This window comes from Hylaeus anthracinus, unplaced genomic scaffold (genome assembly GCF_026225885.1).
Source record: "Hylaeus anthracinus isolate JK02 unplaced genomic scaffold, UHH_iyHylAnth1.0_haploid 12001, whole genome shotgun sequence".
In the NCBI taxonomy this organism is placed as follows: Eukaryota; Metazoa; Arthropoda; class Insecta; order Hymenoptera; family Colletidae; genus Hylaeus; species Hylaeus anthracinus.
Window position 1 is genome coordinate 16211964 of NW_026534348.1, and position 16263 is coordinate 16228226.

At 44.3% G+C, this 16263-nt stretch overlaps 1 protein-coding gene across 12 annotated transcripts in view; it reads right to left on the reverse strand.

The window, feature by feature from the left end:
* Positions 1–16263, reverse strand: part of LOC128890555 (bromodomain adjacent to zinc finger domain protein 2B-like) — a 166545-nt gene that overhangs the window by 108967 nt on the left and 41315 nt on the right. For 11 of the 12 annotated variants that reach the window (XM_054149129.1, XM_054149137.1, XM_054149133.1 and 8 more), the window contains one exon: positions 15224–15276. The gene's annotated coding sequence lies outside the window, so the exon portion shown is untranslated. Of the gene's footprint in view, positions 1–5617; positions 5691–15223; positions 15277–16263 lie in introns of all 12 variants that reach the window. The other variant, XM_054149128.1, reaches the window with a different exon arrangement.

Consider the following 16263-nt stretch of genomic DNA (forward strand, 5'->3'; position numbering starts at 1 on the left):
ATAATTTCCGCCGGTGACGGTGGCGTGCGCAGCTAACACCGCCGTTTCATGCGTCCGCAACGATTCCAACCGGGCTCGCCTCGCCTCTTGCCACGTAGTCCTCGAGCCACCGTTGCGTCTCGTGTCTCTTGCTTTTAAGCTAACCACCCCCGCCTCTACCTCCTCTGCTATCTCTCGTAGCTGCGTTCCCAATTAACCCTTTGGTGACACCGCTGCGCTCAGATTAACTCGGCCAGGATGGGCTGGGGCTGGCTGGTGGTGTCCGCGTAGGCGAGCATTCGGTTGTTTCCTTCCAGAGGACTCGCGATGCAACAGTCTCCTTCCCCTCCCCGTTCTTGCCGTGTTATTTGAATTTCATTTCCGGAATTAACGCTTTCGATACGGGAGATGCGGATCGAGGGCTTCTGGGGGAACTGGTTGGCAACCGATTGGGGAGATCTACCTTTGCGCCGTGCCGCATTTTGCGACCGCGAGGATGTACGAGAGTGTTTGTATGGATTGAGAGTTAAAGTGAAAGGTTGTATCGATAGGTGCTAATTTTCAATAGATGTACAGATTTGAACTCGTTTATAGCGATGCTGAAACGTGGACGTGTTTTCGTACCTCTGTAGAGCACAATTCGTAACACTCTATTTTCCTTTAAATAAAAAAATATTTTTTCTTAGAAAGATCATTTTTGGCACCGCTGGCAAAATTATGTGCGGAAACAGTCTCGTTTAGCCATCTCGTGGTAATCCTACTCGATGAAATGTTACCGAATATGTGTGTAACCATCAGGAGCTATTGTAAAATATTATTTAAATCTCGTTATAGCACCTACTTTTGCAACCTCGTTACGATTCAGAAATCCTTCTTCAGGATTTCTTCGACATGTCACAGTTCAGAATTAACCCCTTCCCGTACCATTTAGCTCGACGAAACTCGGGCCGGAAGCTGATGTTTATGTTTGACCCGACTATCTGTTTACGAGCCTGGCACGTGATATTCATGTTTGGGCAAAAATCTTCATCACGAGTCAGACTCGTCAAAGTACGGCAAATGTTTAATTTCTTTAGCTCTACGACGAATAGTCCTATCACATGTTTAACTTGATATTAATAATGTCTATCTTGACTCAAAGTACATCTTGAAACGATAATAATTCGATCATACTCTCGAAAAAACCGTGATTTCAGTCGAAAACCACATAGAAATCGGTTTAGACGCGAGTACAAATTGAGTGGGAAAAAAGTGATGCATACGCCAATGGAAAAATGACGAGTCGCAGAAATCCGAGGAATAATCTGACATTACGCCAATGTCGATTCCTCGAGCACCGGCCAAAAAAAAACTACTACGCGCTCGAGTTTACGTTTTTTTTTCCTACACGTGAGGGTTCGGCTCGCACGTTTAAATGCTCGGACAGTTTTTTCCTCATCCTTTTTCAGTCATTATATACATCTCTCCTTCTCACTCCCATACGGATAGTATTCGCTATCGATCGATGTAGTATTTTTTTCTTCACTCGGCTCTTCACTTGTTTCGTTCCGGTAGTGCGTAACGTAAACTTCTAGGAATTGATGGCGACCAGCCCCCTATTCCACCCCGGGCTCGATTCACGTAGGTAGACTCGGTCCTCTCGTGCGCCGTTCGCTTGAACTTTAAAGAATCACAGCTCGGTCTAGAGTTGTGCGATTCGTTTCGGAGCAAATTCGAATCTCTTCGGAATACAGCGGCGATCAATGAACAAACTCGCACCCAAAATAGAAAGAAGGACTACCCCTTTAAAAAGAAAAATACCAAAAACTGATACAGTTTAAAAGTCAACCTCTCATCTCTAAATTTGATCGTAGCCAAAAAAAAACGACAGTTTTTCATTCTAAATTATTATTGCAAATTGCTCTAGCATTTCATTCGTCTCATTTGCATTTCCTTCTTCTTTTATTGTAGTTGTCAAGTTTCCATTTCTTCTTTTGCATAAATTTCTTCGAATACATTTTTGCTTCTTCATTTTCTGGTGATTTAGGAATTCTTCTCGCCGATGGCTTCGCGTCGCTGACAACGTTATCAAGCAAGCCCTTCTGGATATCGACGTTAAAGTTTGCAATTTAATTGGATAGCGCGTAGCACGGCGAGTACACATCTTGGAAACTCGAGGCTGCGGAGTCGTTAGATCCACCGCGGGTCACGATTTCGGAGGGGTTCGCTCCGGTCGCGGAATTTCCGAAAAGACGACGGAGTCGCCGTTGATGCATTCAGGACGCGTCGTCGGAGGACGCTGACACGCACGGGGTGCGAATTTTAAAATCTATTCTCCGTGCTCGGCCGTGTAAGAGACACCGGGAGCCGGCGGAACAGAAGGTAAAAAAAGAAATAATGGAATTTGCATAGATACAGAGAGTAAATCGCGTCGCGGAATAAAAAGTTCCTCGGCCCGCGGAAATAAGAGCAACGACCCTCGCAGTGCCGTGGTACACGTGGGGAGGGCGTGTTAACCCATTCAGTTTCATTTTCCCTAAATGGCAATAATAACTCTCTCCTAATTTATGAATTTTACATATCAACGTCTGAGTATACGCACAGGAATAAATAATCGGTCCTATTCCCCAAAGACATCGGAATAATATTAAGTCTACCGGAAAGTTCTGTCCGTTTTTAGAATAAAACAAAATAATAGATTTCTTATACCTTGAATCAATTTTATTGAATAATATTATTTTTATCATTATTTATGACATCTTGCCAGTGTGATTCCAATTTGTATATCATTTTTAACGAATATGCGGATACTCGTTGAAACTTGTTGTAACCGGAACGGTCAGAACTTTCTGGTAGACCTAATATTTATAACTTCATTAATACCAAAACGAGTCTCATAAAAAAATTCATGTAACATCTTCATCGATGCAATAATGGATACAAAAAATGTCAGTCCGACATATCAACTTCTCCTGTCTTGGAACAAATTTTAAAGAATCCTTGATATCACACATTTTTGGACCTAGGACAGAACTCCCACAATAACTAAATAAATTGAAATACATTCAAGTATCGCGATTTAAGCAATACAGGGCGATTTCTTAATCGTGGTATCGCCATGAAACAAGCTCGAAAGATTCGTTTCATTAAAACAAAGCGACTCGGGCGTCGCTTTCGCGCAGCCTCCGCGGCGATCGCCTCTTATTAATACCGCTAACGGATTGTGGCGATATAAACCGATAAAATTTACTGGAACCATAAAATATTTTACGCGCATCCAGTCGCTTAAGTTCCTACTTAGCCCGAGCCTATCTCTGCCATAAATTTGGTCCTGCGAACGCGCCAATGAAAGAAGGGAACGCGAAGGAGACAGGAGAAGCGCAAGTGAAAAAATTCCCTTTTCCCTCTGACGTGGCTACGGTTCTCGAAAACGCTTACAAAAGGAAAACCGTGGATGACGAACGTAGAAAGGTATGTCTAGAGATTGCTCGAGGTTAGCATGCACGCAGGAACGTAAAGATCGAGCGCGTGGGTGGGTTTGATCTAGGGCTGCGACTATTCCGCTAATTTAATATTCCAGCTTTCAATTTTTTATTGTTTTGGTTAATGGAAGGGTGGACTCGATGCTTATGAGTCCAAGGAGGATAGAACTTGATGTATAGTTTCTATTATACTATTTAAATACTGCCTACTATTAGGTTGTCCCAAAAGTTTCTTCCGCTTTATTAATAAGTAATACATGTACAATATTTTATGTTTTATGTTACATTACTGAATTGTGCACGATTCATTTTGCTCCATTACTGTTACAACATGAATATCTACGAAATTAGATTGTCTATTTATAGAAACACGACCACATAAAATAATTGAGTGCAACTCGCGAAAGAAACTTTCGGGACAACCTAATACATCCATGCGTACTCGAGCAGCGCATAAATCGTTAATGCTTGAATAATCGAACTGTCAGAATATTCCAAGTACAGGGAAGACCAAGTGTTCACCCTGTTCGATCAACGACGAGGAATCAAAGTCGCCGGAAGAAACGTGTCGCTGGTTGACTCATTCCCAGCGAATTGGAGAGCACACGACGCCCCGGTTCCTGCATTTCCATGCGCAAGGTGCAGCGTGCGCATACTGCAATCAGAGTGCACGTACATTCGTGCCGCGCAAGAGACAGAACTGTCCGTTGACGTCATCGGGACAATTTATTCGACTGACGGGAGTTCGACGTGCCCGTGGAACGTAATACCTGCCACGTCAAAGACTATCCTGCTTTATTTTATTTACTTTTCGGCGAGATCCTACAGAGAAGTGCAACTAAGTCTCATGAACGACGTGGAAAGACTTTATGTTAGAATTACCTTTTTTCTTTTTAAGGTTCAGGACGAAATAAATCACTTCTGTATAACACACGCTGTTTATTCTAGTGATTTATTCACTCTTATAATGATTATAATATAAAATGCGAAGGAAGATGTTCGAACCTCAACGACCCATACTGGCTGTCTTATTTACTAACACTTTATATACCAAGCGATTTGTATAAATACTTGTATGAAGTATTTGGAGTACACTACAGTAAATGAATGTTTGTATTTTTGTTTCCTAAATTATCTTATGATTTAAATAAGTCTAAGCTCTCATGGAGATTCGATCTATCGAATAATAATATTGCGGTGTATAAAAATGTTAAAGTTATGTGTTACTTAGCTACATTTCTCCTTATCACCCCTAAAATGAAACCGAGCGACCCACTGCGAGGACACAATCTCCTCTCCGCCAACTACGAGCACAAAAGTAAATGATTCCATCGCGTCCAAAGTACCCTCGGATAAAATCGGTCGATCCTTTTGTCGCGTAACTACGATCTCCATCAAGAAAACTGCCAATAAACGTTAAGTTAAACGGCAAGCAATTGCAGTAAGTAGTGACTAATCAGATTCGACGTTTCAAAACGACAATCGGTCCGACCTCGTATTGCGAGTCGGTGAAACTGGTCAAGGGTATCAGGGCAATTTTCACTTGAAAAGGATCGAATACTCCGGGTTCCTCGTGAATGGTAGCCAGGGATACGAGGTTGAAAGGACAGCCCCGGCGCAGTTCCTCTGTCGGTTTTCTATTTTCTAATTGCACAAGCCACGGGACACGTCCCTGGGATTAATTCTGACCCAGTCCAGCGTTTCATCCCTCTCTTCGCGGGTCATCGATCCGAGATCCGAAGCGATCGTCGATGCGTGAAACGACATTAATCGGGGGCCTTCTCGCACAGATAACGAGGCTCAGCTGCGAGCTGACGAAGGGGAGCTACCGTGTTCGCCGACGATGAAGCGGTAGTCATAGAAAGGGTTGTGCACGAGTGTCGAGCGCATAACGTACAAATTATACGTGGCCACGGAACGGGTGATTTGCACGCGACTAAACGAACCATGGAAAACCGTTATCGCGGTAACGTGCCAAGTATCCATCGAGAGATATCTGATACACTCGTCGGGTCGTCGCGTCCTGGACTGCAAAGGCACGCAAATTTTAGCTGCTTTAGGTATTTCAGAACTCGAGGAACGTCTTAACGAGCCTACCGAACGTTTCGGTGCCGGAGTCGGTGATCTGCGAGCCAATTTATCTATGTGTACGAATAAAGAGGGATGATTATACATACATGACTCGCTCGATGTTAGTAGCGTGGCTCATCGATGGCCCACGTGATGACAAATGCGTTAACCCCTTGGAACCTGGAATTGAAACGCACTTTTCGATCTGGTCTCGCTAATCGATGGGGTTAGAGATTGAGGAGCATAAATATGAATACGAGGATGTAACATATACAGGTAATCCCCGTTTATCGCGACCCCGACGAGTGTGGATTCGTTATATCGACATATTCGTTTATCGCGACCATGTCCAGATCGCAGCCTTCGCGATGAACAGGGGTTATCTGTACTAAGAAGAATCTTGATTATTGCAAGGACCTGGGTCTGAAAACTATAGCTAATAACTACCTTAAACAGGGCACCTGTGACTGTCCTTGCAGCTCTGACAAGGAAGAAACAAGTGCACAGGTGACACACCCGCTGAATCCACCCGACGACGTTCGCCAATCGTTCAAATTGAATTTCCATCCGACTTTGCCTAGCGTTTAGCGTCATCTTGCGCCGAGCGCTTTGAAAAGTACCACGGAACCCCCGAGCAGCGAGTAATTTCCACAATTAGCGTTCGCCTCTCGGCACATAGTCGACGCGCCTCGCCTTATTTATAGTTCCCGGTATGTCCCGCGGTTCGAAGGTTTCACAAAGTACCGTTAGGCGTTGTCTCCGTTTAGAGAGACCCCCAGAGTTCACGAGACTGTCATCTTTTTATTTCAAATTTGGCGACCGATGCGAACGACCTTTGTGGCATTGTTATTTTGTATTGCTACTGAAAATCGTGGAAGATGAAGAGGTAAACGCAGCCCTGTGCAAAATAATTGATTTTTCCCTGGAAGGCCTACAGAGAGTAACGTGTTTAACAGATTTCTGAAGATCGCGACCGTTCGACAAAAGGGCCCTTCAGCGAGTCTGGGAGCAAACTGATAAAACGAAAGACTGGTCTCGTCGAACAGCACGCACACGTATGCACGTACTCGGCGAACCGTCGATTTGCCGCATACCCGACAGCGTTACTTTTGTATCGAGCTACGCGACCGCGTAACTCGCCCACACGTACACACCGACACGCATACATGCTCTGGCAAATAATTACAACCTCCTAGGAGAGAGAGGGAGGACAACCAGAGGCCTGGGTGAATCGGGGCGAGAGGAGAAAGAGGACCAAACGAGCCACAGTTTCAAAAAGCATCCCACCGATAATACCCATATTCCCCGGCCATCGAGACCCGCAGAGCTGCGCAAAATTCCAGACCCGTCGCGTTCTCTCCCTCTCTCCCCCCACTTCCGTTCACCCCACGCTCCAAGAGCAGGCTACTGGTTCCCCGTGCTACGCGATATCGCCGGGAGCGACGATAATATAAAGCTCCGTCGCTCTGCTCTAGCCGTCGCGGCGCTACCGTGCCGACTCGCGTATCTACAAGGCGTTTCAGAAAAATGGATCGAGACTAACCACAAAAGTTCCTTCGACCAAACGGAATCGAAAAGTCCTTTACCATTTTGCAACTCTATCGCTCGTTTTCGAGATACGATTGTCGTACGACTGTCGTTCGCGACAGTTTTACGAATGGATTGGCGAGACATCTCCGATGAGAATGAGTACAAACATGACCCCACTCGGAGTGCTTATAATTTTCATATGTATATATCCAATGCCTAGATGAATGATATACGATACAATAAACTTCCCTAGCAAGATATGAAGATGCGTAAACGATAGCGAATGATGACTCCTGATCGCTTTATCGATAACCGAGGTAATGTTTGGATCTCGAGAACGAAGCCATAGATCGCAAAACGGTCCAGGATTTTTCGACTCCTCTCTTCGTCCCATCTTTTTGGAACGCCTTGTACAGGTATACGAACGCCAGATAGACAACGAAGAAGGGACCAGAAGAGGCTAAAACACGCGCGTGTGTACCAGAGCGCGCAAGCTTTCATCCTGCCCCGCACACGAACATAAGTCGGAGCGCACACACGCGCTCACGTATGATCGGACAAAAGGTAATCGCGAAGAGCTGGCTGTCGTTCGCGTCGACTGGGTCTCTGGTCGCCGTGCCTGCGCCCGAACGGTGACACGCGGCGGTGAGGTCGCGAAGAGAGGATAGAAGAGAGGAGGCAGAGAATCCGCTGAGGAGAACGAGGAAGGGACTCTTCACCGTGGAGGAAGAAAACGCACAAACGAAGAACGCGACCGAGAGAGAAAGGCGCGGCCAAGTAACGAGCAGGAACGTTCGTAGGAATCGCATCACCCTGGTGTAATCGCATATCTGCCAACAATTATCGATTCATTTTAGAAGTACTATATCCAGCATCGCTCCAAAATACTGTGATCGCTCCAAAATACTCAAGATTCTTTTAAGAATACCTGCACGAAGCAGAGAAATGGTCTAGGTATGTACTTCGATAAGTGGCTCTACCTAAGAGTAAAGATCACAATTCGACATGAAATTGAGAATCTTGCATTCCCCTTGCCTCCATCCACGAATGTCGTGGCAGTCACTGTGTCACAACCCCCTTCTGCAACCACATTCCCCCAAAAAGGGGAATATTGAATAAATCGAGTTAGCCACGAAAACCAAACGTTATTCTAAAAACTGCCTTCAGTTTCCACGCTTCTTCCTTGCGAATATCGCCACCCCCGCAGCCAGGAGGCACGGCTCGCGCCTGGTAATAGGGAGAGAGCGGGCAGGGTGGCCAGTGGGGTGAGTCGGCGCGGGAACGAGCGGTTTCGTGGGTCGGTGGGTGGACCGGGTTGAAGCGTAGCGGACCGAGATAGAGGCAGAAACGGCGCAAAGAGAGGCGGTGGCTTGGTGGGACGAGGTTAGGCGAACGGCGGGGGCCAAGAGCGCGTAGTAGAGCACGTGGGGGCAGGAGGAGGGGCGGAAGCGGTGGAGGACGGAGACACACGCTACGAGAGGCGCTGGCTGAGCTTGCGAGCACGCGCTACTACTCTTCGAGGTTCGAGTTCTATCTGGCCCCGTGTCCCTCCTGGTCGCCATACTTCTTTCTCTCTTGTACGCGTTCTCTATCCCACTCTCCTTCTCTTTTCTTCGGCCCCAGGCACTCGAACCTCTCTCGCTTACGCTCGTTCACTCGATTCGCCTCGTTCGTCCTCCGCGAGTGCGTTCTCTCTTCGTTCCACCGCGGTCCGAGCTGTCGCCTTTCTCCGTCCTACTCCCACCGGGTTTCGTTCCTGACACTCCAACCAGCTTCCCTGCCCCTACCCCGGCCCAACCCACAGGCCGCTCTTCATCGCGACAGTCGCATCGGTTCTCATTCTCCGCGTCCTGGTCGCGTTGTATTCGTAGCTCGTACGTGTGCGTCGGAGAGACTCTCTTTCTCGCGCGAACAAGCTCGACGCGGCCCGGTTCCTGCTCGACGTTTCCCTGGTCGATCCCGTCTCCCTCCCGCCGGGTTATATATCCCGCTCTTTTAGCCGATCCTCGTCGTCGTTCCGAGCACACGAGACACGCGAGAAAGACTTTGGCGAGCTCGCGTTCCATCGCGATGCGCTGCGTGGAATTGGTTGCATTTCGGGGGATGAAGGGTGCACGGGAGAACGAGTGATGGGTGCTGCCAGGGTGGCGCGTGTCCTACTTTTGGATGGCGTGGCCCTATTGTCGATTAGTACCTACTAAGTTTGCGTTTCACGTTCTACGTGTTTGTAGTGTTCCATATATACCGAATCGTCGATAAGTGTCGCACAGATGGAACGCGCCAACTCCTCGTGCGAAGGAGGATTGAAAAGTCCCTTACTGTTTTGCAATCTGATGCCTCGTTTCGGAGATTCGGCGACTGTTCGATAACTATCGCGAGTTGTTGAGTATGGCGACAACGCATTTGATAAATGTACTACAAGATGGATTGGAAAAGGTTACAAGTGACGATTTTAGTTTAAAAGATAAACAGCGAAATGGAAGCTCGGATAATTGATACCGGATAAAAATGATGGACGGCCGCGGGATATTGAGAATATCTGAGACTGCCTTCTGTGGAATACTTTGGAAATAAACGTCGATGGGAGACGGATGTATACCTTCGGGATCGCGGATCAGGTTAAAACGAACGCGAAGATGGAAGACAGCCGCGAGAGCTAATGATCTGTTAGGCCTCGAGGTACTTATTGATCATTAACAAGTTAATTATCGATAAATGACACGCGTTGTAAAAGGACTACGGAAGAAGCAGTAGTACAAGTAAAAAATCTCAAAAAAGGAAGATACTAATTGGGTGCATTGTTGGTTGAGACATCTACAAATAAATAGAAAAAAGTGTGGTTACTTCAACAGCCAACAAATTCGCGTTCTTACGCTTTTCATCTCGAGCGAATCCAAACTAAAAACCCCATTCAGAGTCCACTCTAATTCGCGCAATTTATTCCCATCGTACATCACCATCTGCGCGTCTTTCCAATAATTTTACATAATTTATTCACGCAATGAATCATCGTATGTTTTGGCAACATTTTCCACGTTTTTCCAAAATGTCACGCAATTTATTCGACACGGTAGATCATCGCGCTTCCGTACATTTTCCATGCCGTTTCGATAATTTCATATAATTTATTCGCGTAGCCGGGAACACCCTAATACCACCTGTCCAGAGCGAAATTTGTCCGCTGGCGAGCACACGATGCAAATATTTGCCGGGTTTTTAATCCTGCTCGGACTGTCGCGATCACTTTATTGCCAGCATTATCATATATTAATGCGCCAGGCTAACGATCGGGGGAAAACAAATCGATGGGCGTGCGATTACGCGCTCATGAAAGTGATCTACGTGTTTGTACGCGCGCGCAAAACCTGATTGCTCTAACTGAACAACAACCGATTTGACCGATATTATACAAGCGAGCGTGTACGTGTACATAGCAGAACTATGGTTACACGTGTACCGCCAGCCATATTCATTCATAAGTTCCGTACTCGTGACAGCGGCGATGCATGTGTGTACTCTCGAGCACAATCGATTCCTACCAGTTTGTCCGACTTGGGCAGTTTGTTTTTCTTTTTTCACCTGTTTTCTAACCTATGTGATTTGAACCGTTTTCAAAGTTATCTAGTTAATGATGCTTTGCACGCAGAAATAATAGGAAACATCGCGATCTACGATCTGAATAAATTATATGAATTAAAAAAAGATCAGAATCGCCTTCCTAATTTCGAAAATAACCGATTTCATATTTGCATTCTTGTATGTTGTTTCGATAGACGGTTGAAAATTGGCAGGAAGGAAGCCTGACTAAAACGCGCAATATTTCCTGGGACATCCTAATAATTGCTACGCGGCGCTGAGGTTTCGTATCGTCCTGGCGAGTAAACGAGTTCTCTTTTTCTCTCAGCAAATTTCCGGGTGTAGTTACGTGCAAGCCATTAAAAATGCTTCTGCGCGAAAATCTCGCCTTTCGTTTCTGACCCGTGCACGATAAACATTTTACAAATGTAACAGCACACGCTGCTGCTTCGGGCATTCGCGCAACATTGTTGTGCACAGGACTGGCCAAAAGTCTCTCTCTCCCTCGATTCTCAAAAATCTTTATTTTGGTTCTAAAAATGCTACTTCAAGGGAATAAAACTCGAGTTGGAAAATTTGATCGAGCCTTTGAGCAATTATTTCAGGTATCCTGAACTCTCAAATGAGTCCTCTTCTACCGTAGAATATAATTTTTTTTCCTCCGTTACAATTGCAATTTGTGTTCCTATATTTTTTAACGAGGTTTCCGGCCAAAGGAAACGACGAAGTGACTTTTAGCCAACCCTATACTTGCGCATCTACGCGAACGGCGGGCGCATATATCAAAAACCGACAGACATTTCACGCACCCGGATAAAATACAAATTTATGACGGACTCTCGTCGTTCCTGGCCCCTGGTATCGTCGTGTTTAATGTCCGTCCATTGATTTGCTCCACTGACATCGAAATAAAATCCACGACACCGGGCGACGATAAAGAATTTCTTACCCGAGGAATCCACCCCCGCGATATATTATATCCGCAACGGAGTAGAGTCGGATGAGGAATATCGCGTAATTTATTTTTATCGTGTCTACCCGTTCCTGCGACCCTCTATATCAAAGGTTGCCCGAAAGAAACCCCAATTTAAAGGTTTTTACCGCATCCTGGCACGGTTACACCCCCTTCAACCCTCCGCGGGGACCCTTCATCAACCCTGCGACAGCTGTTAATTACGGAACAAAATACATACGCGACTTTATGGTAGCGGTACACTGTTGCTATCGAAAATCTAGTGGAAATTTTAACCGTTATCCTTTTTTTAACTCGTCGCGTGTTTTTGTTCATTTATTTTAATCAGGATCGAGTATCCAGGCGTTTACTCTGTTTTTTATACTTTGTTTTCGTTCGGGTTATTTTATTAGCGATACCCTACGGAAGGAAAATTAATGCGTTTATTTCATTCCACTTGTATGCATACAATTTTAAACAAAATTTCTTAATCAGACTTATATTTTTTTCTTTGTGTGCCACTCGTGTCTTTGCATTTACGGTATAGCAAAAACAAAGAATCGATTAACAAACGAAAAATGCTTAACAAAATAAACATACCGTTTAAATTATAAATATGAACGCATAAACAGGGTTACGCAACGCTTGCAGCTTTATCACTCGTTGCGGGCAGGTGTTAATTGCAAAATAAAATACGAGACCTAACCGAGGTGATATCGTTTTCAGTATCCACGCGAAAATCGAGTGAAAATTTTATCGGGCACCTTTCCCACTCGTCGCTATATTTATATTATCGTTGTAACTGGAAATTTTCATTCATTCCCTGCCTGCAGAGGCGCACCCAGTCATAAATAGGATAAAACTCTCGTATAATTGCACGCGTACACGGCCACCCCATGAACGCGCAAAAAAGGAACACGTCGGTCGGTGCTTTTGTTTTATCCGACGACGATTGCTTTCCGATGCGAGCAACCGTTGCGAATGAATTATTTATTCGTAATGAGCGCAAGCTGTCGCTCGTAATTCTCGCGAATTGCGATCAAAACGATCGGACGAGATTCGTTTAAAACCCCGTGACTTTTTGTCCACGCGGATTGATTTATTATTTAAATCGACGCTTCGGAGAAACGTGACCGCGGAAATCGCGTCGTCTCGTAAAAAACAGAAAGAGAGCACCGTCGTCGGTGTGTCTGACCACGGGATTTTGCATAATTTAATTTCATTTGTACGATACTTGGAAGAGGATCGAATATCGACTGGGAGATATTCTTTTAAAAGGGAACGAGTCGTTAATTGGCAATTCGTTGCTGGAAAGCGTAACAAACGTTTGCGCTTTAACAATTTATCCAGTTTAAACAGAAATTGAAACTAGTTTAATGAATTCTTATTTATGATGCTCTAGCGAATGTATGGAGAGTAGATTGTATTTTGAAGCTTTTAATTTTCGCTACGAGTTTCTCTCGTTGACATAGACCCAGGTCGGCCCATAGAAGCCATGTAACCGTTGACCATAAAATGGTTTTTTCTGCGTTCTAAAGTCCTCGACCGAGCAATGTCCTTCCCCCGCAGTTTTTGGCTTCCGTATCTTTGTACTTTAACTTTAACAATAAACAGTTCATATTTTTATTCTTCAAGCGATCGAGTTCATCTTTACTCTAAAATTAAAAATCCTCGATAAAATGTATGCCACTTTTTTTGCAACACGTTGCCCCATATGTCACGATCGTCCTCGAGGGTTGGACACCTCGTTTGGCTGATGGTTGTGCACCACTTCCACGACATACCGCGCAGTACCATTCCGCAGAGTGTGACGAGCTGTGTCTTTGACCCTCGTAAGCTTTGACCATGACACGATATAAACGAGTCGACAGTCAGCGCTTATTATCGTGTCATGAAGGTTTGTGTCGCGCGTTAGAACCGTGCCGACGTAGCTCCGCTACTGTCGCCGCGAAATGCCACCTAGATCTGTCAGAAATTAACATAGCGTCAAGAACGAGTCAAGTTATCCCACTGGATTCACGGAAACGTGACGCGTCGGAGAAGACAAATCACGAATGCATCGATGATGTCAACGCAGCATCCGTTCGAAAGCTGTCCACGGAGAATTACGTCGAAAGTGAACAAATACGCGAATAAAAATAATTTGAACGGGATCGTGTTTAATAGGGAATAAGCCAAGCACGTCACAGAAAAAGAAGGTATCTCGGTTTCTTCATTTTCATTTATTCTATATTTAAGTAAGTATTCGTCACTCTTAATCTTATTCTTGGAATGGCGTTCGTCGTCCACGTGAGCTTACGTGAAGTTCATTCCCATATTAATGCATCCAAGTTACAAGCTGCTGGAGGACTCTTATCGGCGCACGGATATCTGATAAATTAACACTGATAAATTCCACAGGTGACTCTAGACTTTTTCCGCGATGGACACGCGCGATATCGATACGACGATTCGAATCTTCCAAATAAAAGTTTCAATGCTGTTCTCTAGAACTGAATATTATAATCTCAAAAAGTATTAGGTTGTCCCAAAAGTTTCTTCCGTTTTATTAATAAGTAATACATACACAATATTTTATGTCTAATGTTACATTATTGAATTGTGTACGATTCATTTTGCTCCATTACTGTTACGACATCCACATCTAAGAAATTGTATTGTCTATTTATATAAACACTACCGTACAAAATAATTGAGTGCAAATTACGAAAGAAACTTTTGGGACAACCTAATATTACACTCTTCAGAACCAAATGCAAATTTGAATTTCTGGACTTTCACAACTACTGGACGTTACATCAAGGCATCACTCCGATAGCCTAATTCTTTTCCCCATTGTCCTCGAATAATATACATATCCAAAATAAATGCCATATTTTCCCATTCGCAATTGAAAACAGCTCTGCAGATCAACTTAAAATATTTAACTACGCTAATTTCTCCGTTTCCGGGCGCGCAAGAATGAATCGAACGGCATTGTTTCGATACAGGCGCGCGTAATTATGCAAACGCGGCACAAATGCTTTCATTACACGTAGCTCGCCGCGCGAGGAGGCTCGCTATCGGCGACGGCGATTTCTTACCTGTGTCACACGCGTGACACGCTTGCGAAATCCGCGTTGCTTGGCCGAACGTTGGAGTGGTTCGCTCACTTTTTGCCAACGAACAGCGCGATCGACGTTAGCAAGAAACGAAATACACCGCGTAATTCGACCGCCACCGCTGCTGGCATCGTCCCACGACGCAGTTAAGATCGGCCTCAACGGTTCGCCTTCTGCTGCACCGTCGAGCGTGCCTCTCCTAATAGCGAACCGCGGGCAATCAAGCAAAAATTACTGGAATCTCGCGACCCTGGCGCGTCACGAGACCCGCGAACGCTCTGGAGCCTCGTCGATAGAACTTTTCAACGATCCTCGTGATCCGTGATCGTTCTAGATCGAGCAAGTTCTGTTGAAACGTTTGTAGGGAGCTTTATCGAGTATGGGACTTAGATTGTAGACTGAGGTGGATGAAGTCGCGTTGATATAGATAGCGATGGGAGCACCTTGTAGTGGTTTATTTTGTAGGTTTATCAAATGTAAAAGTTTATTTTATTTTTGGTATTTGGATTGTGATCTTTTAGAATAATTAAAAAATTGGCGCTATTATGACTTACCAGAACAGCTTCATACACAGCCAGAATTGCTCGATGAGGATCCCATTGAACACCTGTACATCAAGAGAAAGAAATAGTTAGGAAAAGCTGATTTAATAAACTGCACGTTCTACATCCCATTTTATTTTATTTTAATTTCATTTGCATTTTATTTTCATTTTATTTCCACTCAATTTCTGTTTCAATTTCGCTGCACTTTCATTTTTATTTCTATTTTAACCGGACAGTTCAATTGTTAGATTTCTTATACGATGCCATGTCTGTTAATTTTTTTATTTATTAACCATTAGAAGGCTTCCCAAATTGAATTTAAAAAAATATTATTTTATTTATTATTGCTGACGTTTACTTCTTTAACTTTTGTTCGAAAGAACATTATGCAATGGTAACATACACACAGTCAAATATTTAAATCAATTGCGAGTGTACAATTTGATTTAGAAGTCCGGTATCAAATTTGAAACTTAGGGCATTTAAAGGTTAAGAAAATGTTTTATGTAATGAGTTATGTGCATGTACAATAAGTACAAGTGAACGTACATGAAGTTGTAATTTGGTTTGCGTTAGATAAAACTTGAACTGCGTTGAGTCGTACGTTAACTATGCCAGTGGAATGCAGAGGGTTAAAACGGGGGCCAAACATCTTTACGAGGCGACTGAGAGATCGTTGCGGCTAACCACGAATGATGCAAATCCCAGTATTTACAGAAACGACTTGGTCGTCGATGACCTCCGATCAGCGACGAGGAGAATGACCGTGTGAATTGTGATTTGGTAGAAAATCGATAGAGTGTAGTCATAGGGCGGTGAATCAATGCCTCAACGGCGACCACTTGTATCGTGTTACATGCTACTGAACTCCGAGTACCAGTAACTATTGTCTCCTGAACGCGAGGAAGAAAATCTACGTAATTAATATAATGTACGAAGAAACGATTGGAAACATTGAAACACAATTTTAAACTGTCCTTCTACATCCCATTTCATTTTATTTTAATTTCATTTGCATTTTATTTTCATTTTATTTCCACTCAATTTAT